The sequence below is a fragment of the Chiloscyllium plagiosum genome, chromosome 17 (genome assembly GCF_004010195.1).
Source record: "Chiloscyllium plagiosum isolate BGI_BamShark_2017 chromosome 17, ASM401019v2, whole genome shotgun sequence".
Classification (NCBI taxonomy): domain Eukaryota; kingdom Metazoa; phylum Chordata; class Chondrichthyes; order Orectolobiformes; family Hemiscylliidae; genus Chiloscyllium; species Chiloscyllium plagiosum.
Window position 1 is genome coordinate 47308614 of NC_057726.1, and position 24652 is coordinate 47333265.

The 24652-nt window shown below is 38.2% G+C and overlaps 1 long non-coding RNA gene across 6 annotated transcripts in view; it reads right to left on the minus strand.

Moving 5' to 3' along the window:
- The window catches only part of LOC122558431, a 357678-nt gene that overhangs the window by 246736 nt on the left and 86290 nt on the right, over positions 1-24652 (minus strand). Inside the window, exons 4-5 of one of the 6 annotated variants that reach the window (XR_006314133.1) lie at positions 19555-19642; positions 17184-18165 (exon numbers count right to left, since the gene is read on the minus strand). The exons of 3 other annotated variants lie outside the window; for them this stretch is intronic. This is a non-coding gene — a long non-coding RNA (uncharacterized LOC122558431). Of the gene's footprint in view, positions 1-17183; positions 18166-19554; positions 19643-24652 lie in introns of those variants that run through there. 2 more of the 6 variants (XR_006314132.1, XR_006314131.1) reach the window with 2 other exon arrangements.

Consider the following 24652-nt stretch of genomic DNA (forward strand, 5'->3'; position numbering starts at 1 on the left):
TCTTCCTGACCTCTCCACCCCCACCCCCACTCCGGCCTATCACCCTCACCTTAACCTCCTTCCACCTATCGCATTTCCAACGCCCCTCCCCCAAGTCCCTCCTCCCTACCTTTTATCTTAGCCTGCTGGACACACTTTCCTCATTCCTGAAGAAGGGCTTATGCCCGAAACGTCGATTCTCCTGTTCCTTGGATGCTGCCTGACCTGCTGCGCTTTTCCAGCAACACATTTTCAGCACTAATCAAAGTAAAGCAGGTTATAAAACCAAAAATATTAGCATTACTGCAAATCTTTTTGCATCATTTGGAATTTTTAAAACATTGAAATGACTTAAGGTGAGCACAACCTTTAAAGGCCCAGATTTTGCTGTTAACACTAAAGCAAACAGCGGCCACCTTTACTTATGTATAAATGATGATTAGAAAAAATAATGAAGGTAAATGCAAATTCTTAAAAGAGTTGTTCCAGTTGCATTCGTATCAATCATTAGTATCATGGATAGTATATTTTGTCACCTGCCTCCCCAGTGATAGGTGTTGAATGTATGAACTTGCTTTATTTGCATGGCAGATATAAACTAAACCAATGCATAGTGTAATCCCATTTTTATCAATATAATGACTATTAATTACTTTCAATAAAACTCTGGAACAGAAAATTAAATATTACAAATGTGGAGACTCAATCCTTTAGGTTTTGAATGTTTGAAAGGGGCTTCAGAAATGTCAATTTTTATAGTTTACATTCATTGTTCTTACTTGTCCTTTTCATCTCTTTGTCTCACAATTTCCCTCCCTTTCTGTACTTGATTTGCCACTGAATTCACCCACTCTAATTCATACTCTTTTCTCAGTCCATCCTATGTTTAATTTACAATCGTTAAATCTCATTGGTTAAGGAGATGCCCTATAGGGTGTTCTATTAACACTGATCAAAAATATCTGTTTCCCTCCCTGTGAATAATGATCTGGAAAGATTTTTTTAAAGATCTTTCTAAATCTTCTCAAGTAGACAACCTCCAAACACCAGATTGTTTTGAAATGTTTTCAATCCTCTATTGTTAATTAATACATTCTAATGATTCAAATTGAAATCCGGAACCAGCTCACATTTTTAGAAGACACATATTATATCAGCTGAAGGGTACAAAACCAAGTCTAACTAACTAACTGACCTTGGATAACAAAATCTGGCATTTTTGTTGGTCAGTGTATTGTATCCTAAAAGCTGACATTCAATTTGTTTCAGTTCTGAGCTAATCATTCTTCAATCAGGATTAAGTGAATTGAATAGTTGTTTATAGCAGCATTTCAGTTATTACCTGACTTACAAGAAGCCTTAAATGCAGAAACGAGTTCCAACAGGCTCAAGCAAGGACAACAAGCAATGAATGCCCTTCAGTCAAGAAGAGTAAGGTTCAGCTAGCCTTCCTGTTCAATTATGTTAATACTCTGCTACTAATCAGTCTAGAGTCACTTGCAAAGAGTGTCTAATTCATTGAACTATGGAAGGATTGGTTTGCTAATATAACTTTTAGAGGCGGACAAGGAAAATGGTTGAAAATAATTTTCATTATTGTAGATGATCAATTAACTATTAAAATGAACTTTTCTCAATCTATTAAACAGCACACTGCATATGCTTCCAATTTTTAAATTATAAATTCTACTAAATTATTGTAATAATTACACTGAAATAATACTATAAAATAACATTGCATTCCAACTCTGTAGTTGATAAACACAATCAACATGAACGAATGTCTTTGTTTACAATCCAATAAATGTCCCACAAAACATTCTGTACATCATTTTAATGAGTTTGTGACATACAGTTAGCAATACAAGAACCACCACATCAGATCCTGCCACAAGCAACCATGAATGGTAATGTACAATAAAATAACTCACTGGAGGAGGAGGTTGTACAAAAACCCCATCCTCAATGCTGGACAACATTCAGCCAGAAGAGCCAAGTGGATGACCCATCTTGGTTTCCTCCTGAGGTACCCATTATCAGATGTCAGTTGTCAGTCAATTTGATTCACTCAACATGCTACTAAAAGTGGCTGAGGCATTGGATACTGCAACGGCTATGCCCTGACAACATTCCAGTAACAGTACTGATTATTTATGTTCCAAAACTGCTTCTAACCAATCTGTTCCAGTTACAACACTGGCATCTACCTGACAATCTGAAAAACTATTCAGGTTTGACCTAACCACAAAAAGCATAACAAATTCAACCCGGCCAATTACTGCCCTTTGGTCTGCTCTGAATAATTAGAGTGATAGTCTTCAACAGTACTATCATGCTGCACTAAATCAACAATCGCCTACTCACTGGTAATCAGCTTAAGTTCCACCAGGTGTACATAGCTCCTGAATCCATTACAGTTTTGGTCAAACATGGACAAAAGAGTTAAATTCAAGAGGGGACAAGAGGGTGACTGCCCTCGACTGATGATTGCATAATGCTCAGTACCATTTGTGACTCCTCAGATATTGAAGCTTAAAAGCAGCAAGACTTGGACAACATTTGGATTCGGGCTGACACGATGCACATAACATTTATGTATCTTCAGATTCAATGGCTTTACCATTACTAATCACCTACTATCAACATCACAGAAGTTACCATTGATCAGAAATTGAACTGGATCAGCCATATAAATACTGTAGTTAAAAGAACAAGTCAGAATACTGCATGAACTCTCCTCTTGACTCATCAAAGCCTGTCCATCATCTCTAAGGCACAAGTAAGGAATGTGATGAATAGTCCATTTTTGCCTGTGAATGCTGCTGTAATAATACTCAAGAGCCTTGACACCATCCAGGATAAAATAGTCTGCTTGACGGACAACCCTTCTAAATCTTCAACATTCACTTCATCCACTATAATTCAGTGTGGTAGTGAGCACCATCTACAAGACATGATGCAAAAACTTAATCAAGACTCCAAGGTTAGCACTTTTCAAACACAATTTCTACAGCATCATTTTCAGGGGAAAACCACCAGCTGCTAGTTCTCTTCTAAGCTACACACCATCTGGACTTGGGACTACCTCACTCCTGCTGCCCTGTTGTTGGATCAAGATCCTGGAAATCCTTCCTCAAAGATAGGTGTACCTACCTCTTATGAACTGCAGTGGTTCAAGAGGTAGCTTACCATAAGGTCATGCAGCATGGAAACAAACCCTTCAGACCAACTAGTCTATGCTGACCACGTTCCCAAACTAAACTACTCCCACCTGCCTGTGTTTGCCCCATATCCCTCCAAAGTTTTCCAATTCATGTACTTATCCAAAGGTCTTTTAAATGTTGTAACTATATCTCATCTACCATTTCCTCTGGCAGTTAATTCCACACACTACCCACTCTCTGTGTAAAAAAGTTGCCCGTCATGTCCTTTTTAAATCTTTCTTCTCTGGCCTTATACATCATTTTCTCCAAGCCAACTATCAAATATGTTCAAACCATATCAAACAGCCAGGGTTTCCCACTAATAGGTAGTCATTTTGACAGATAGTTGAAATTGTCAGAATAAACATCTGATTACATCTTGCAAAATACAATGGTCGCAAAGTGTATACATCCTGTATTATTTGGCACATGCTCTCATTATAGTCACTAGCAGCTTAATCAAGTTAGAGTATAGCAGCTGTTCAAACATATGACTTATTTGACTTATTTTGATAGTTTCATATTTCCAACATGAATGAAATCACAGTGACTAAAGAGAATGCAAAGCCCTTTACACTGCACCAAAATGGACAGATGACCTGCAGGGAATAAAGAAGTGGCTACACTAAGAAAGTTATTGTATTAGCTTACATAAATAATTTAAGTGGACATTTCCATTTACTTCCTCTAACAAACTTCAAAGCAAATCAGATTGTTCCAAATCCTCTCCTTGGACAGTTACCTTGCATGTGGCTTGCCAGTTCCTACTTGACATATTGACTACATCAGTTAGTTCAGACAAACATTTCAAATGCAAGCTATTTAATTGGGTTGTGAAACAAGAAGTCTCTTCTTTGTTCAGTTTATACAAGAGATTTCCTTCAGGATAGTTTGGACAGTGGATTCTGAAATAGATTATAACAGAAACACAGCAGTACAGTTCGAACAGGAACAGACACAGCAAGAAGCATGAAAGCAAATGCATCTTATTCCCAAATCATCTGTTGCACATCAAAAAGTTCTATTATACAGTTTACCACAAATTTGCATATCCTGTTAAACCTTTTAATTCATATGTTCAGCATGTTTGAAAAATAAGAATAATATGGATATAAAGAGGAAGCATTCCCTGTGAACTGATGATTATCAATCCAAGCTCAAAACTGAACATTAGTATTTGCCATACGTTGCTGAATAGCACTAAATTTGCAAAATTTCAAAATTACTTCCGCTGGACACAAATTGAGAAAGAAAGAGATACTTGCATTGATGTTCTTTCTTAGCAATGTTCAAAGTGCTACACATAGAAATAATAAAGTACTATTTCCATATAAGTGAGTGTGACAGCAATTGTATATGCAGTAAAATTCAACATAAAGCAGCTGATTTACTAAATCTTTTTTAAAAATCACACAACACCAGATTATAGTCCAATAGATTTATTTGGATGCATTAGCTTTTGAAGCTCTGCTTCTTCATCAGATGGTTGTGGGGTTGAATCATGCACAGGATTGCAGTGTCATGGAATGCAATAATGAACAAATTTAGCTTGAGTCTTTCATCTTTTAGAATCCCTACAATGTGGAAACAGGCCATTTGGCCCAAGTGCACAATAATCCTCCGAAGGATATCTCAGCCAGACCCATGCCTGTATCCTATTACTCTACATTTCCCCTGAATAATGCACCTAACCTACACATCCCTGAACATATGGGCAATCTAGCATGGCCAATTCACCTACCCTGCACATCTCTGGACTGTGGGAGGAAACTGGAGCACCCAGAGGAAAGCCACGCAGACATGGGAAGAATGTGCAAACTCCCCATAGACAGTCACCCAAAGCTGGAATCGAACCTGGGTCCCTGGTGCTGTGAGGCAGCAGTGCTAACCACCAAGTCACCATGTCACCCATTTAGCCACTGTGCTGCCAAGTGATCATCTTAGTTTCAGTTCCAGCATGATCATTCTAAAAGACGAAAGACTCAAGCTAAATTTGTTTAATATTACATTCCATGACACTGCAATCCTGTTGCTACAAATTCTGTGTCGTATGATTCTGCTACACAACTACCTGATGAAGGAGCAGCACTTCGAGAGCTAGTGCTTCCAAATAAACCTGTTGGACTATAACCTGGTGTTTATGTGATTTTTAACTTTGTCCACCCCAGTCCAACACCGGCACCTCTAAATCATAAATCTTTTTTGGTAGCAAAGGAGAGACAAGAATGTTGACTAGGACATTAAGCCAATTCTTTCATCTTCTTTGATTAACTTCTAGGTACCCATGTTTTCCATCCAAGCTAAAGGAAGAGAGAGCTGAAGTTAATATTTCATCATTAAGACAGCACTACAAAAAGGCTTTGAATAGCACTCAACACAAACAAATATACATACTGAATCAAGCTAATCCTTGACACTCACGTGAGCATTGTGCAATTTCATAATCTAAGCTTTTATTTTCCATCTTAGTCTCTGGATATTACATGAGCTATATGTCAATTGGCATAAGGTTAAGAAGATTAGAGAATTAAGTATGTGTCTCAAAGAATGATATGGAATGGAAGGGCAATTATGGGCACTGGCATCAGTGCTGGGAAAGTTGAAGTTGTTCCAATTGCAAAGGATTCCACTTAAAATGGGCTATGTTGATGAACTAAATAACTAGGGTTATAGATAGAGCTCTAAAAAAAGAGGAGATATTTAGAAACCTGAAGATCAATGTATTAACAATGGAATGGCACAGCGATTTAGTTTAACAGTTGGGACCAGTGAGGTCAAACAGTTTAACGGTAATGATGCATCAATGAATAAGGACCATGTAAATAATTGTAAAAACATTTAAAGGTTCTTTATCTGAATGTGTGAAGCATTCAGAATACAATAGATGAATTAGTGATGCAAACAGAGAAAACTGCTTCAGAGCAAATTGCTATTATAAAGATCTGGACCACAATTTTAAAACAGGTCAGGGTTGGGAGTGAAGGTGAATGGGTAGACAAGCAACTTGGTGCCACCGGCTCTCCTTGGAATAAATAGGGCATTATCAAATTAGAAGGCTATAGCTGATGGACTGCTGCAATGGTCAGCACTGAAGTCTCAGCACTGGATTACCTTACAACTAAGTTATTAATATATCTAAATTTGATGACCATGCAAAGCTAGGTGGGAACATGAGCTGTGAGAAGAACACAATGAAGCTGAAAAAAGATACAGATGGATTATTCGAGTAAGCAAGAAGGTGCCAGATTGAGTATAATGTAGGTTATTGATTTTGATAGCAAGGATAGAAATACAGATTGTTTTAAAACAGCATGAAATTTGCAACATCACTTTCATTGGTACTTCTTGACAATTTTGCGAGAATCTCACACATGACTCTGGGGACAGTGTGCAGAGGAAAGTGTCATGCTGCAGATCAATCTTATCAGCTGAATAATGACAAAGCCAATATGCTCAATTAACTATGTCTTTCAACTTCCATAATGTGAATCAAGGATATAACCTCATTACACAGTTGTTGCATAGTATTTTGAAAAACGTCAAAGCTCTGTGGGCTCAAGTCTCAATAACATCCATAATCTTGTAGCTAGACAGTCAAAAGGATAAGTCTTGGCCCAATAAACAAAACCTCCATAGAAGTGCCCTGTTTAAGATAAGGCCTTCCTGGGTCACAACCAGAAAATATGGCTGCAAGATTGAATGCAATGAAATACAGTTTAATTTAATAAATTTGGCTAGAATGCCTTTATCATCAGTGTTGAGAGTGTGTTCCTGGAAAAGTACATCCGAGGAGCAGGCAAATCAACGTTTGGGCTGGAGCCCTTCATCAGGAATGAGGCTGAGAGCCTCGGGGGTGGAGAAATAAATGGGAGGGGTTGGGGCTGGGGAGAAGGTAGCTGAAGGTGGATGGAAGTGGGGGTAAAGGTGATAGGTTGGAGAGGAGGGTGGAGCGGATGGGTGGGAAGGAAGATTGACAGGTTGGACAGGTCATGAGGGCAGAGCTGAACTGGAAGGGTGGAACTGGGGTAAGGTGGGGGAGGGGAAATGAGGAATCTGGTGAAGTCCACATTAATGCCCTGGGGTTGAAGGTTCCCGAGGCGGAAGATAAGGCATTCTTCCTATAGGCGTCAGGTGGTGAGGGAGTAGCAATGGAGGAGGCTCAAGACCCTCACGTCCTCGGCAGATGCCTTTATCATCAATTTGCTGATGATACATCCAATCCTTGCCTTTGCAGAAAATTTATTCTCCCATACAAAACAGTTTGCAGTACTGGCATATGGTAGTGAAAATGCACCTAATACTATGCAGACCAGTTCACAGTATATTCTTGGTACCAAGAATAATTCAACTCAGTGGTGAGGTCAAGGAGAAACCTGCAAATAAGTTATGATCTCAGCTTTCTCTTTTCCTGATTGCACTCAGTAGCAATTATTTAATACCTGGGAAATTAGGGAAACTGACCGTCTTCTGTGATGACAATGATAATTGTACACTTTTAGGTCTTTTCCAACCTTTGTATTAAAGCTTATTTTGACTCTCATAGCTTGGGGTGCTTTGAGTAGTGAGTTTTAACTTATGATTTCTTAAAGTCTGTCTGCTGGTGCTTGATACTTCACACATTTTTTCAGCAGTATATCTGGACAAGCACATAGAAAACCTTTTCACTAACTTGTACAACTATTGAACTAATCTTCTGCTTCCATAAAATCTCACTTTTAGTCTACAAAAACAGTAGAACATCACATCGACTCTCACTCAAAGTTTAAACCATTAATCAAAAAGGCTTAAAGTATGAATGAAGCTAGATAAACAATTAAACCGCATATAATCAAACTGTAATATACATGTGCAGCAGAATATCTTTGAACTCACACAGCATTATCATATACAGAATTTCTAGAAACAAGACTGAAGTGGTTTTTAAATTATAATTAAATATTTTCATTGCAAAAATGCGAATCTAGTACAACAATCATCCATTTTTATGAGATCTACTAGACAGTCAGATATATTGAATATAATTAATGACAGAGCATCCAGAGTTTTTTGAGATAGAAAATTCCAAAGATTATAAACCTCTAAGTGAACAAAATTCTCACACTAACGAGCAACCATGAACCCTAGTTCGAGACTTCAGAGTGAGGATAAACATTCTCTCAGTATCTACTCAATCAAGCCCTTAGGAATACTTTGTTTTGTAGAATTTACAACTAAAAAATAGACTATTCAACCTAATATGCTAGTGTTTATGCCCTATACAAGGCACCATACTGATCTATCCTGTCTGTATATTCTATTCCTTTATATTAATAGCCCCTACTGTCGGGTTCCCAACAGGTAGAACCATCTCTACCTCTATCTCATCAAAATTTTCATAATTTTAAAGGCTTTGCTTAGGTCATCACTTAGCTTTCCCTTTTTTAAATGCCCCAAGCTATGTCTATGAGATCACAACTCATTTTTCTAAATTCTAGGCAATACAGGCCACATCTTAGCAATCTTTCTCAAAAGGTAATTTGCTCCTTCCAGGAATAATCTAGTAAGCCACTGTTGCACTCTCTGGAAGGCAAATACATCCTTCCTTGGGCAAGGAGGCCATAATCGGTGTCCAGTATTCAGAGTCTGGCCTGATCAAGCCCTATGCAATTGTAGTTATATTTTTTCACACTTATATTCACTCTTTTTGTAATAAAAGCTAACATATACACTTTCCTAATAGTGCTTTATACCTGCACATTAACAAGGACACATAGGTTCCTGAGAGTACCAACATTTTCTAATCTGACCATTTAAAAAAAGAATTCCACTTGTCCATTCCTCCTACTCAAGTGGATAACTTAATTCCCCACATTATACTGTGGTTTTTGTGAGCTTCTTGTCCACTATTTTTACCTGTCTCCATTCTTTTGAAACCTTTTTGTATCTTTCATAGAGTTTACTCTCCGACCTAACAAGGAAATAACAGAGACTCGCCAACTATCCAACAGGGTAACTACCGACTTGCAGCCTAGGGATAAGGGATCCACCCGGCCACAGTGGACTTCTTTTCCAATTTAATGCCATCCTCTCTTGACATATCAGATTCCCTGAAGTTGTGACATGGTGAACTCCTCTTCCCATTGCAGTAGTGTGGCAAATATTTTGTCAATTTCTAACATGATTTGGTGCCTTGGGGAAACAGAATAAGTGTTGCAAAGGAATGCAAGAAATTTTGAATGTCTCATGTTGTATTGATGTTTATGAAAAGGCACATAAAACATGAAACATAAAACCTTAATTTATATCTGTTTTGCACTGTCTTTGTTTGTCTTTAGAAGTGATGATGGTGTCCCTTAATATAGATTATTGGTCTTCGTTTGTAATGGTTAAGAGTTCACCTTGTAAGTACTATAGAACTTCTCTTACACGAGAAGGGACAAAGAATCCAAATTCAAATGTACCTTAGGTTGCGGATATGTAGACATTTTTCCCGAATTTACTGTTTGTGTTGTATTTGTTTTAATAGGATTTTTTTCAAGATTATTTGTGTAGTACTCTAAGTAGATCTAGTGTGCTATCAAATGTACAAACTGTATTTAAGTGCCATTGTGTAGTTAGAACTGTTCATATATGTCATGTTAACTATATTTCAATATATACCACACAGCTGATGTTTTTAAATTGGGATATCAAATAGGACAAATATGTGTTGCTAAATTGGTTTACAAATTCTTGCTTCCTCCCAATGAACATGTTTAAAATATAACTGAGCTGAGCTGAACAAATTGTCTATTTAGAAACTTTGCAAATTTTAGTAAGCTTCTGTTGTAAAAAAAAACTATGCTACTATTGTAAACTAAATTCCACCTGTTTTTGAGTTTGATGTAAGGTCTGTCCTATCTCACGTTCTTCAATTTAAATTGAACACCATATCATTCTTTAGTTTTGACTTGTATAGTTCAAGCAGAATTCACTTCAACAGATAAGAGATGGATGTAGTCCAAACAACCAACCCTTTTCTCCCCGTTCAAGATTTTTTAAAACGTTGAGTAATGTTTAGTTCTTGAACATTCCTGTTTTTAATTACTCTTCCAAACCCCCTTTGCCTCCATGCTCAACTTTTATTCCGTGATAACTACCCCAAATGGAGTGGCATGGTGGCTCAGTGGTTAGCACTACTGCCTCACAGGATCAGGGACCCAGGTTTGATTCCAGCCTCGCATGACTGTCTGTGTGGAGTTTGCACATTTCTCTGTAACTGCATGGGTTTCCTCCCACAGTCCAAAGATGTGCAGGTCAGGTGAATTGGCCATGCTAAATTGCCCATAGTGTTAGGTGCATCATTCAGAGGAAAATGGATCTGGGTGGGTTACTCTTCGAAGGGTTGGTGTGGACTTGATGGGCCAAAAGTCTTGTTTCTGCACTGCAGGGAATCTAATATTTCTTCAGCAAACTTGGATACACCCCCTTATCCAAGTCATTGATTATACCCTGTAAATATCCAAGCCCCAGGCATGTATCCTCATCGCATTTCATGAGTTACAACTTGCCAAACCAAAACTAATTCAATTCTTCCTATCCTGTGTTTTCTGTTCATTAGTCAATTATCAATACATGCAGATAATGTTTTATCTTCAACCATATGAACTCTAATTTTGCATGGCACCTTATCAAATGCTTTTTGAAAATCCGAAATCACTATACGACTTGTTCCAATCTCAAAAAATCTGCCAAAAGGTTTGTGAAAAACAATTTCTCTTTCATAAATCCATATTAACTCGAGACCATAACATACTTTTCCAAATTCTCTGCTTTAATGTTCCTAACAGATTCTAGTATTTTCCCTATCTCTTATATCAGGCTAATTAGTTCCTTATTGTATTCCTCCCTCCTTCCTTGAATGGTTGGGTTATATTTACATTTTAAGAATCCATGGGGAAGATTAAAACCTAGGGAATTCTGCAAATTAAAATCTCACTCTCTCTCTTAAAACCCTAAGATACAGGTCAACAGGTCTAGGGGATTTGTCAACCTTGAAATACCATTTATTATTACTGTACTATTTGTCTATGAATAATAATTTCCCCAAACTCTCCACTTCACCACCTTTGGTTTCCATTATTTCAGAATTTTTTTTTAAAAATGTCTTCTATTGACAAGAATAAAGCAATGTCTCTCCCAGATGTGGCATGAGTAATAGTGAGATAGTTGGGAAACTATGGCAAGAATCAAAGGATCAGCATCTTGACATTGAGAACGTTTTTCAACTTTGCTGTTAGGCTTTAAATGATGAGCTCAGAATCTTACTATTAAGTGGTATTAACATTATTTTCATGTGTTGCAGCTCATTATTAGTCCACCTTTCCTAATTTCTACACCACTTCTTGGGTAATGATACCCAGAGTAGGGCAGGAAGAGATAGAGTGAATAAACATAAACAAAAGATAGCAAATAGAGTCGAGGGAGGGAAAGTGGTAAAAGACAACATTAATTGGTCTTTACAAATGTACACAGTATTCAGATCAAAATAAACTAATTAACAACACAAATAGAGGTTAATTGCTATGATTTTATAGTCATTACGGAGACATGGTCACATGGAGATCAAAGTGAGGTAACAATCATGCCAGGTACTGCCATGGTTATGGCTCCCAATGCCTTCAGACAGTTGAGGGTTTCCTGGGCCCTGAAAGTCAATTAAATAATTCCCCTTCTGCACATCCTCAACTAAGGCCTCCAGTGCAGCATCAGAAAAGCCATAAGCCTGCCTGTGGCTCCCATCATTCCGCATCTTCCTTTCTTGTATTCTCTTCCAATTTTTGCCATCTCCCTCCATCTAGAATGTACTTCTCTTTTAAAATGTAATTTAAGTGAGCAGGTTTGCATGCTGCCTCAATTGGAAGTGTCAGACATCATTGGGACAGATTCAGATTTCAAAGAATTTTCTAGCCATTGTGTTTTATGAGCAGAATGTTTGTCTTAATTAATACAAAACAATGTATTTTTTGTGATGAGGGATGTTAGTGCCTGTATATGAATATCGAGTACTTGTACATCATTTTAGATAATTAGATGTACTTTTCCTGTGACTTTACGTTTTCGATTCTGATACCAGTTACCTTCATTTGAAAATGTTAATGCACATTTTGGGCTCCTCTCACCCAGGTATTTCACTAGTGTCAGGTTAATACATTTTGATTCTGACTCCAGTCACTGCCTTTTGTTGTTTTGACCTCTCACGAGAACTTGTGGATGATCAATGCAAGGATGAGAAAAGTGCATAAATGACCACTGGCACAATTTCTTCAGGGCTTCAACCAATTATCTGCCAGTTATGGCAGAGTTTGGTAGGCCTTGCAGAAATTATATCTGCATGATTTTATTTTTCGACAAATTGTAGTGTTTAAAACGTGATCCACTTTTCCAAGACATGTTTTACGCTATATGGTAGGTTTGTGCATTTTGTTTTACATTCATTCTCAGCAAAACCAATTCATTATTTGTTAATAGAGGTCAGGTAGTTAATTTTCACTTCTCCAGTTATTTAATTTACATGTTCTATGTTACTTCTGATTGGATTGGAAGACTTAATTCATCATCCATGGTAAGATACCATGTAAGAATGTGGAAAGTATTAAATTAATGGCTCAGTGATTGCTGTGAGATTACAGCCTAGGTACTGCTAAAACAACTCAACTGCCAGAGCAAGAATTATTTCAGTCACTGAACTGCATTCCAGTATTATATTGATAATATCAATTGCTTGAATATATGTCATACCAATTAAAACAAAAGCAAGGCCCAATACATTGCTAAAGTAAATAAACTGAGGCACACTACATCTTCACGAAAATTAAGCAAACAATTTTCACTTGCCAAGAAATCAGTCACATAATATAACTTAGCCTTGTCAATTTTGTGGACACCTTTTCAAAGTTTTTATTGAAAGAAACTTCAGAAATACAGTATTTGCTTAAGCAAAATATTTTAAATCTTCAATTAAAATTAGATGTTATCACTGAGAAATTCAAGATATGAATATGATTAATTATAAGCTGAGTGTTTTAACTGTAATTTTTGTTTAGTATTTCAACTATAAAAAGAAATCTGAAATGAATAATTAAATCCCCCTCAGGCAACCATCTCATCCCCATTTAGGTCCAATAGATAGTACATCTGAACAGCTGGACAGAAGTCTACTAAATAAATTGAGACCTATTATGTCTGAAATTATGTTCTTAATGATTTTGAACATTGAGAAATATTGAGTTAATACAAACTCCCTCACCTCCCCACCTACCCTACCCAGCCACCCAACAATCCCTACCCCCATACTCCTGCTGGCCTACACTGGCTCCCACTCAAACAGCATCTTGATTTTTAAATTTTTACCCTTGAATTCAAACCCCTCCATGATCTTGTGGCTCCTGATCTCTCTAATCTCCAGTCCCACAATACTCTGAGATATCTATGTTCATCTAACTCTGGGCTCTTGTCACTCCCAATTTTAATCAATCCACCACTGGCTTGGTTTGAACCTTAAGTTGTCTAAGCTCTCTAATTCCCTTACTAAACTTTTCTATCTCTCTCCTTCACCTTCCTCTTTCAGGCACTTCCTAATTTACTTTATAGATCAAGCTTTTGGTCATCTAAACACAATATTTCTTTGTGCAGTTCAATGGCATATTTTGTTTTGGCTGTACTTCTGACAGGAGCATGCACATTGGCAGCAATATCTCTTGTAAATGTATTTTTTTAAAAAGTGACAAAAACCTAACAAAAGTCCAAACATGAAAACATTAATTTAAAGGGTACATGCTGTAGTAAAAATAAAGTTTTAAACAAAGTAAGATGTTAATTTTTTTGAAAACTGGCAAAATATTGTATACACAGTCAGAAATAATCAGCAGTGAGCTTGCACAGTCATTGGATCGTCCAAATAGTTGGTGTGAGCAAGCAATCCTTTTTGTTTTGTAATGTTCCTGTGAAGCATCTTGAAGCAACATTTTAAAGGCATTATTTAAGTTGCTGTTGCCAATATGTCAAAAAGATTTGGTGTCTTCTGGGAGAGTTGCTCTTTCATTTGCCTGCCTTCATTGTACCAGCACCTCAATGTTATTTTCCTCATCTTTAAAAAGTCTTACTGTGTCCCTGACACTTGTATGATTTCTATTTTCTTTTTATCTTATTCTTAAATTACATTTTTATTTTTGCTACCATCCACTTTCTCTCTGTTGCCTGGTTTAGGTTCATAGCTGCCTTGGTGCTTTTATTACAGTGAACTTGCTATATTATAACAGGAACTAAACTTCAACAACTATTTTGCTGGCTGTAAATTATTGTGAGGTCCACAGGTCATGAAAGGCTCAATATGAATTCATGCCTTTCTTTCTCCATCTGATTAATGCATCTTTCTTTTCATTTTTGGCAGTTACCATTTTGTCCAAATGTTACTAGCAAAGGGATCACAGTCTTAATGGGTGTCACAGGGGCTCAGTGGTTAGCACTGCTACTTCACAGGTCCAGGGACTTCGGTTCAATTCCACCGTCGGGTGACTGTCTGTGTGGAGTTTGAATATTCTCCCTGTGTCGGCTTGGGTTTCCTCCAGATACTTCAGTTTCCTCTCATAGTCCAAAGATCTGCAGGTTAGGTGTAAATTGCCCATACTGTCCAGTGATGTACACGATAGGTGGATTAGCCAGCAGAAATGTAGGTTGCAGGAATAGGGCAGAGGGGTGGATTGAGGTGTGGGCTCAAAGGTTCTAATACTTTACGATTCTTATACTCAGACCACAGACTTGAGACATAGAAAACAAGAGGATGGACTACGCAAGAGAGAAGCTGAAGTTAACATTACATGTGCCCACAACAATAGTCCATGGTCTCATGATATGCAATAGACCTTTTCTGACTGAGAAGAGAAACTTCTTCATGCAGAAAGTAGTAAACCTGCAGAATTCTCCACCCCAGAATACCCCAAAATCACTGAATATCGGTAAACTTCGAAAAGTTAAATGTGTCAAAGGGTATGGGGAGAAAGCAGGTGTATAGAATAGAGAAAAACATTCAGTCTTGATCAAATTGAATGGCAAAACAGGCTCAATGGGGTAAATGACCTATCCGGGTTCATATTTTTATGTTTCTATGAAGTATGAATTGTCGGTGATGGAGAGTCACCAACATTGATGAGGTCACCTACTATCTATAATGTGGGGCTCCTGGACTTAGACATGCAGCACAATATTCAAAAAGTACTTCTTTATTTAAAAAGTTGACCTTTGGATGAGATGTTAAACCAAGGGCATAGTTGCCTGTTAAAGTGGATATAAAATATTGCAAAAGCCTATCAAAGAACAACAGTTTTCCAGTTTGCCAACCAATGTTAGTCCATCAAACAATACCATCAAAAGCAGGTTACTAGTCATTTGTCTCACATTTGTTTGGGGAACCTGAGTGAAAATTAGCTCTCCACTTTATCTACACAACATGTAAAAGAGAGATTAAAGGATGCAAGGCTTTGGATTTCCTAAAGATGTAAAGTATGTGTTTTTAAATGCAAAGTTGTATTTAAAATAGGTGTTAAAGTTTATTGTTAGAGTTAACTGGTGAATTCATTGAAGATTGATGAGAATTCTATTTTGGAGATTATTTCTTGTGGGGAGGTTTTTTCTGTGAATAGGGAAGTTTTTAAAACTTACGGTGATGAAAAACATGGTGACAGCTCAGTTTAGGCAATATTTATGGTCAGAAATAAATTGACACAAATCTTTGTGCTAAAGATAATATCCCCAGTTGCTTCAAGGTTTCCAACAGAAATAGTATTTGTGAACAATAGGGAGATGTAATGAACATACAGTTAAAGTCTTTATTCTTCATGGATAAGACCACTTGAGACCTACATTCAACATGCTTTAGAAAGTGAAAGCAGTGATATGAAAGGTTTATTGAAATAAATTCGCAACACATTAGAAATTAATAAGAAAATTAACAATTCAGCTTTTGCTGTAACAATAAATATAAAATTATCAGTGCTCCATTGTTATTACAGGGAAAATCAAACGGCAACCTCTGGCAGGTACACATGCACAACTAAACATGAAAGATCTGATGCTGTTTTCAGAGATATCTGCTTCTCCATATGGTACACTGTTCCAGTCTGTGCTGATAGACTTCAAAAATTTCAGCACCATGGCATGATGTTGAGATACTTCCATACTAAATGCAGCTGGAAATGTTCATACTAATATTTAGATGTAGGGCATTTCTAATGGCATGTAAGTAATAAATTATTACTGAATGGTCTTTCAGGACCTGAAGAATTAATTTTACAAGTGTGGGGACTCAATCCCTGGGTAAAATACAATGTAGATATAAATAAATGCACAATTTAATTTCTTCTGTATGTTCCCTCATCCCATTTGTATTTTTAAAATATACATTTCACTTCTGCTGCATGATCAAAATGTAATTAACATTTCTAACTTTTTACTTCCTGATTTACAGTGCGTATCTCAGTATGATATTTGAATTTGATTGGTTCAAGCACTTCAGTAGTGTTTGCAGTATTCAAAAGGTGCAAAGGATTTCCTCTAGAAGGCATTGCTCTGAAAGACACACGGGACTAGCAGAAATTCCTGATGACAAATCTGCTAACCGATTCTGGGCAAATATTCTTAAATTAAAGGCCAAAAGCAGTTTCTTCTCTATTGAGAACAAAATCTAGGTCAGAGTCTTTAGACAAACTTAAAATTTTTGATCATATTCATTTTTGGAATCTTAATACTTCATGCTAGTCCTAACATCATGCTGACACAGAACACAAAGACTCATAGCTGTATTAAATCAGCATTACTTGAGAAAAATTGCCTGTGTTGTTTGTTGCTGGAAAAAGCATAGCAGGTCAGATAGCATCTGAGGAGCAAGAGAATCAATGTTTTAGGTTTGACCCTTCATCAGGACCTGATGAAGGGTCAAGTCCAAAACGTTGACTCACTTGCTGCTCAGATGTTGCCTGACCTGCCGTGCTTTTTCCAGTGCCACACTTTATCAACTCTGACTTCTCCAGCATCTGCAGCCCTCACAATCTCCCTGTATTGTTTATTACAATATTGGAATACAATATCTCAATTTGATTGAAGAATAGAAAGAAAAAACATTCTAGCCAAAATAAAACTTTGTTGGCTGCATTCCACAGATTATGCAAACTTGTGGACTCCTGAACAGATTTCAATAGATACAGATACATTAGGCCACCTCTTTAACATAGTACCAGTAGTTGCCTAAAGCACCACATAGCTGCCCACAGTTAGAAAATCTACTGGCTCCTTGCAATTTTCCCAATCAGCTCTCATGTCCCATCATTCATCCAGTCTTGTTCCTCAAGGATGGAAATCCAATTTTTGAAAATTAAATGTCGGGAATTGACCTTGCTAAGTGGTAGACAGGCCTTCAGAAGACCAAGTGGGAAATATGGATTTAGTAATGGATTTATGGTTACTTTCGAAAAACAATCCACAAGAAAATTTAAGGCAAATACAACAAATTTGCTTCTGCTTTTAATTGCCTCAGTCTAAAGATACAATTCAAAAAGATAATATGGAAAGACATATGTTTTACATATGTGCCAGCTAAATTTAAAAAAGGCACGTAAAGCCAAAACTGTGAGAAATAACATGTGTGCAGTACATTGACTACTGCCTTGCATACAAATAGCCAGATGACAGTGAATTTTACATAAGATATTGTCTATCACATACCCCATCTGCTTGTGTGATCACCCTGGCTGCTATAGCTACTTCTGTCATCTTTTTCATCTTCAAGCAGTGCTTCCGCTGTTACTACTTTAGTTGATGGGTCCAAAAACCACCACTCCGGTACATTGCTGGATCTTTGTCAGGGACGTTGGTGTCAAAGGATCCTTTTGAATCATCTACAAAAGCTGACAATTTTTTAAAATCCAAATGCACCATCCCAGGCAGGTTTATGAATGACATATTTTGTTTCCTATTTGAAAAGAGAAAATAAAAACATGAAAAGCACTGTATAAACAGTCACTTCTCAAACAACAACTATAATCCTTCCCAGTTCTGGACTCTTACAAGTCTGTAGCGATGTTTGTTAGGTGTCATTTGTAGTGTACAAGAATCCAATTTGGGGTTCACTTATCAGGCTTTAAATTTCTCAGATCTACTCAAGGGCTACTGCCCCATTCACATGTTATGAATTGTATTAGTTTGTTTCACTTTGATTTTCTTTCTAATTAAAATGAGATTCTGCATATTTTTTATTTGATTAAATGAAGTGAAAGTGACTAAAATTCCGAAAGAAATAATCTCAAATATAACACAAAATATTCTATAGAAATTAAGTTTATTCATTAGAATTAAGAACTGACTTCAAGGAAAAATCAAATTTTAAAATGTATTCATTTACAGTGGATTCTATCTTATCATTCATTTTATTGTTGTTTTCAATTTATTGGACAAAAATTTAATTATGATGCACATAAGAGGAAAACACAGAAAATTGCTGTTTTTTTTAAAACCAGCATTGATCGTTGTTAATCTTTATCACCCTCAGTAAGAAAGACAAAATTATATTTCATCAACAAGGAACTGATCCTCTTGACAATTAAAAGTTAAAACTTGAAAATTTTGAAATTCTTTTATCTTGTTCTATTAATCATAGATAAACAGAATAATGTGATGGTTTATAACAACAATGGGGATTTGTCTTGTAAAACAATTGCTGGAGATTTCCACTTATACTTATATTAATTGTGAGAAAAATCTTTTAAACCTTCCGTCTTCTAAAAATATTGCCAACAACTTAACTGGCTGGATTGTTGGTTTACAGAGCAGTGTGACGCCAACAGCGTGGGTTCAATTCCCATCACCGGTTTGAGGTTATCTCCTTCTGAAACTCATCCATCACCTAAGGTCTAGTGGTCCTCAGGTTAAATCACCACCGGTCGCTACTCTCTAATGAAAACCAACCCAACGGTCTGGTAAGACTATGGCAACACAACAAAGAATTACATTAAGTCAGCACTCACAAACATCTCCATTGTTCACAGCTAACCCGTTTTGACAAAACTAAACTTCTAAATATTTGCCTTCATTCAGCTTTCACATTTTAAATTGGCGGTCCCAAGTTCTCACGTATTCACTTGCTGAACCAGCTTGACTAAAAAAAACTATCGACTTCTTTAACAATTTTAAAGATGGTGGCATAGTGGCAATGTTATTGGACTTGAAGGCAGAATCGTAAGTAAATGTTCGAGGGACATAAGTTCAATTCCCACCATGGCACATGTGCAATTATGAATGGGCAGCAAATGCGAGCCTAGCCAGCAATGCCCAGAATCTGTGACCAAACAAGAAATGACCTTACCAAGCTTACATTTCTCCACTGAATCCAAATAGATTGAAACCTGCACAGCTCAAGAATCTCCAACATTCACTGCTCTCTGAATTCCTTTCTTGATGTATACACATATTGTGGAGGGAGGAAACAAAAACAGAATGGTTATACCTTGGAAGGAGAGCAGTTGGCCTTTCACAGGTGTACTGGTTTGCTGTAAATGCAATGCACCAAGGCATTTCCCCTCTCTGGTGTGGTATAAACAATGTCAAGAAAGGTGGAAAAATACAGAGTTTTTTTTTTAAGATCAAATATCTCAACCTTGAAAAAAACTTTTTCTGATTTTACCCTCAATTGAGCAGTGGCTCCCTTACTTCTAAGCACTTACATTTCATTCAAGTTCCAACTCATTTATATGACACTGTCAATTCTCTTCTTGCCTTCTCTGAAAAACTAGATGGCACAAATTTCTGACGTGCAAATCAGAGCAGATACCTGATGGCTGTAGCTCATAGAACACTTGCTACAACTGTTGTCCAACTTCTTATTCAAAATAATGTCCCTCATGCCCTATGACTGCCAGCAGCCTAAACCTTTCATCAATGTCAGTCAGATCAACAAACTACAAGCTTCACCATATCACCATAACTGTTCTCAGACCAACTTGCAAATTATTTAACCCCTTCCCCAGTACTTTATAGCTTAGCAATATCTATGATGGCGCATGCTTCTGCCAGACCTCTTTGCACATAGGGACTCACACACATTTTATACATCTGCACTGGCAGCATCTTATGCCTCTTAGCTTTCTTCTTATGCATTGATTGCAATAATGATTTACAGGCTGGCAGTATATGTGTGGATCACATTATTTTCTAGTGCACAGGGTCAGAATCTTTTAGAGGTGGCCAATCTTGGAGGCTTGCATCACTTCTTAGCACAGACCAGGGCAGCCAGTCTGCCACACTTAAAAGTGAGCATTATTTAGTGGAATGAAGGGGACTCGAGTCAGTCACAAGGTATTATCACATATAGTCAATGGGTTCATCTGATTCCATGGTGTTGACTATAGTTAATCAGGCATTTAGTCCGACAAGAATCCAAGTATCTCAACTGACTGAGTAGGAAGTGCAGAGGGCAGGAACATTTCGTAGTTCAGGAGGATGAGGTAGATGAGAGTTGTTGAGTGGAAATGGTGCATGCAGTAGTGAGAGTTGTAGTGCCTGAGCCTTATTGCGATGTGCACCCAGGTTTGCTTGTAGGTAATGTAATGTAGTCTCCAGTATCAATCAGCTGGAAAAAGAACTAGCAAGTACTTCACACAGAGGGTGGTGGGCGTTTGGAACACTGGCCAGCAGAGGTGGTAGACGCAGGCATGGTAGATTCATTAAAGATGCATATGGACAGACGCATGAGTAGGTGGGGAACGGAGGGATACAGATGCTTAGGACTTGAGCGACAGATTTAGACAGTACATTTATATCAGCTCAGGCTTGGAGGGCCGAAGGGCCTGTTCGTGGGCTGTTACATTTCTTTGTTCTTTGTTAGCCTCTTCACCACCCACCTTGTTGACAATGCAGGGTGTGAGTTTTCCTTTCTTCTGGGCTATGTTCTGAATCTAGACACTCAAACAACAGTGTGGGGATTGTTCCTGGCTTGCAGTATCTGAAGTGCTGTGTAGATGGCCTTGAAATATGGTGTCAACAGTATGAAAACTAGATGGTTCCAGCAATAGAAAGCACTTAGACTGTAAGACCATTATAGAGGGTTAACAGAAATTATGCAGAAGTTACCAGCTTCCAATAAGTACAATGTGAGTTCCTGCAAAGAAAGTGAGCTCAGAGACATACATGTGCACAGAAAGCAACTTATGAGATGCTCATATGCCCCTGCACGTAATATGTCTTGGCAAAGGCATGCAAGCCGTACGTGTTCCTAAGCTCCAAAGTGGAGTGTTGAAGGGCTGAAGTGGTCTGTGTGTTGATTCCCAAGAAGCCTTGACAATATGATGAGATGGTTTACCGCTGTTGACTTGCATGCACAAAAGGTCAAGGAGGCTGGCAGCCATGAAGCATCCTGGGCATTGTGGCACAGACACAATTGAATTATGTCTGGGACAAGAAATTGTCAAGCTACAGCTGCCAGGTACCCACTCTGATTTGATGCAAAGGGAAGTTGTACTGGCTAATTCTCCAGGGAAGGAGAGGAAGAATAGATCACAAGGCCATAAGACAAAGGATCAGAAGTAGATCAATTGAGATTGCGCTGCATTCAATGAGCTGTTAGCTGATCATGGAGCCAGCAGGATACTGAAAATTGGAGTCTGTCTACAGGTTCAGGATATCTCATCTGGGCTGCAGAGGAACTTGGAGTGGGAAGGTAAAGATCCAGTGGTCATGGTCCACATAGGTACTAATGACACAGGTAAAGCTAGGGCTGCTAAGGGAGTATGAACAGCTAGGAGCCAAATGAAAAAGCAGAAATTGAAAAGGTAATCATTTCTGGAATACTACCTGAGCCACAAGCTAAATGGCACAGGATCAATAAGAGTAAGCAGGTATATGCGTGGCTCAAAGATTGGTGTGAGAGAAATAGGTTTGAATTCATGGGACAATGACACCAGTACTGAGGAAGAAGGGACCTTTTCCGATTGGACAGTCTTCATCTGAACCATGCTGGGACCAGATTCCTAGTGAATCACCTAACTAGGGCTGTAGACAGGGCTTTAAACTAAATCGAGGTTGAGCGGCAAAGTGGGGGGTGGGGGGGGGGGGGATGATGGAGGTCAGGGGTGTGGTCAGTAATAGGAGAAATCAGAAAACCCAAATTAAAGGAGGAGGTAAGAGTACAGGACACAAGAGAGCTCATTAAAATCTCCAGCACAGGTACAAATAGGACAGTGTATGGAAAGGGTAAGCAATCAAACTTCAAGCACACTGGACAAATGAATGATAATAAGAGGAGGAACAGCTAATGTAGCACTGAAAGTTTTATTTCTGAAAGCATGTGGTATAAGGAAAAAAGGTAAACGAGCTTGTGGCATAGATCAAAAGTGGCAGTTATGATATGGTGGGCATCACGGAGACGTGGCTGCAAGAGGATCAGGTTAGGAACTGAATATTCAAGGATATACATCGTATCAAAGAGATAGACGGGTGGGCAGAGGAGGTGAGGTTGTCTCCTTAGGAAGAAATGAAGTTAAATCAATACAGAGGGTCAGATAGTGTAGAATCAGTGCAGTAGAATTGAGGAACTGCAAAGGTAAAAGAAACATAGTTGGAATTATGTACAGACCCCCAAACAGTAGTCAGGAGCTGGGGCACAAGATACACCAGGAGACAGAAAAGATGCTTAAGAAAGGCAAAGTTAGAGTGATCATGGGGGATTTCAATATATAAGTTGGTAGTGGATTGCAAGAAAAGAAATTTGTGGAATGTCTACAAGACGGCCTTTTGGAGCAGTTTGTGTTGGAGCCCACTAGGGAACGGGCAGTACTGGATTTAGTGTTGTGCAATAAGACAGACTTGATAAGGGAGCTTAAGGTGAAGGAACACTTAGAAGGCAGTGATCATAATATGGTTGAATTTACTCTGCAATTTGAGGAGGAGAAGATAGAATCAGAGATAATGGTATTCCAGCTGAATAAAGGCAACTACAAAGGCATGAGGGAGAAGCTGGGAAGAACTGACTGGGAGAGGAGCCAAGCAGGAAAGACAGTGGAACAGCAATGGCAGAAGTTTCTGGGAGTAATTCAGAAGGCAAAGCAGATATTCATCCCGAGGACAAAGAAGCAGGGTATAGGGAGAATGTCACAACCTTGGCTGACTAGGAAGTCAGGAATACCATAAAAGCAATAGAAAGTATATAATGTGGCAAAGTATAATGGGAATACAGAAGGTTGGGAAGCTTATAAAGACCAATAGAGGGCAACAAAAAAAAAAAAGAGAGAGAAGATTAAGTGTGAGGGTAAGCTAGCTAGTAATATAAAGGAAGATTTTAAGAGTTTCTTTAGATATACAAAGAGGAAAAGAGAGGCAAAAGAGAGTGGAAAATAACACTGGAGGTTTTGTAGTGTGTAACAAGGAAACTGAATAATTACTTCACATCAGTCTTCACAGTGGAAGACATGAGTAAAATATCCCAAACATTCAAGAGAGTGAAGGAGCAGAGTATAGTATGGTGGCCATCACCAAGGTGAAGTTGCTAGATAAAATGAATGGCCTGAAGGTGGATAAGCCACTTCAACCAGATGAACTAAACCCCAGAGTTCTCAGAGAAATAGCTGAAGAGATAGTGGAGGCATTAGTGGTGATCTTTCAGGAATCGCTAGAATCAGGAAGGGTCTGAGAGGACTAGAAAATCATTAACATGACACTTCTGTTTAAAAAAGGGAGTAGGCAAGAGAGGGAAATTACAGACCAGTCAGCCTAATCTTGGTCATGGGTAAGATCCCGGAATCCATTGTGAAAGAAGAGATTTCTGAATACTTGGAAGTGTATGGTAAAATAAGGCAAAGTCAGCATGGTTTCATCAATGGGATGTCATGCCTGACAAATCTGCTAGAATTCTTTAAGTATTGAGCAGGTTAGATGAAAGAGAGCCAATGGATGTTATCTACATGAGCTTCAAGAAGGCCTTTGACAAAGTACCACACAGGAGGCTACTGAGTAATATAAAGGGCACATAGTGTTAGAGCCAAGGTTCTAGCATGGATAGAAGCTTGTCTGTCTGTCAGGAAGCAGAGAGTAGGGATTAAAGGGTCCTTCTCGGGATGGCAGCCAGTGACAAGGGATGTTCCGCAAGGGTCAGTGTTGGGACCACAGCTTTTCACTTTATACATTCACGATGAACTGAGGGCATTCTGGGTAAGTTTGCAGATGATACAAAGATAGGTGGAGACACAGGTAGCATTGAGGAGGTGGGAGCCTGCAGAAAGATTTGGACGGGTCAGGAGAGTGGATAAAGAAGTGAAAGATAGAGTACAACATGGCAAAGTGTGAGGTCATACACATTTGGTAGGAAGAATAGAGGCATGGACTATTTTCTAAAAGGAAAAGGTTCAGAAGTCTGAAGTGCAAAGAGACTTGAGAGTTCTCGTCCTGGATTCTCTCAAGGTAATCTTGCAGGT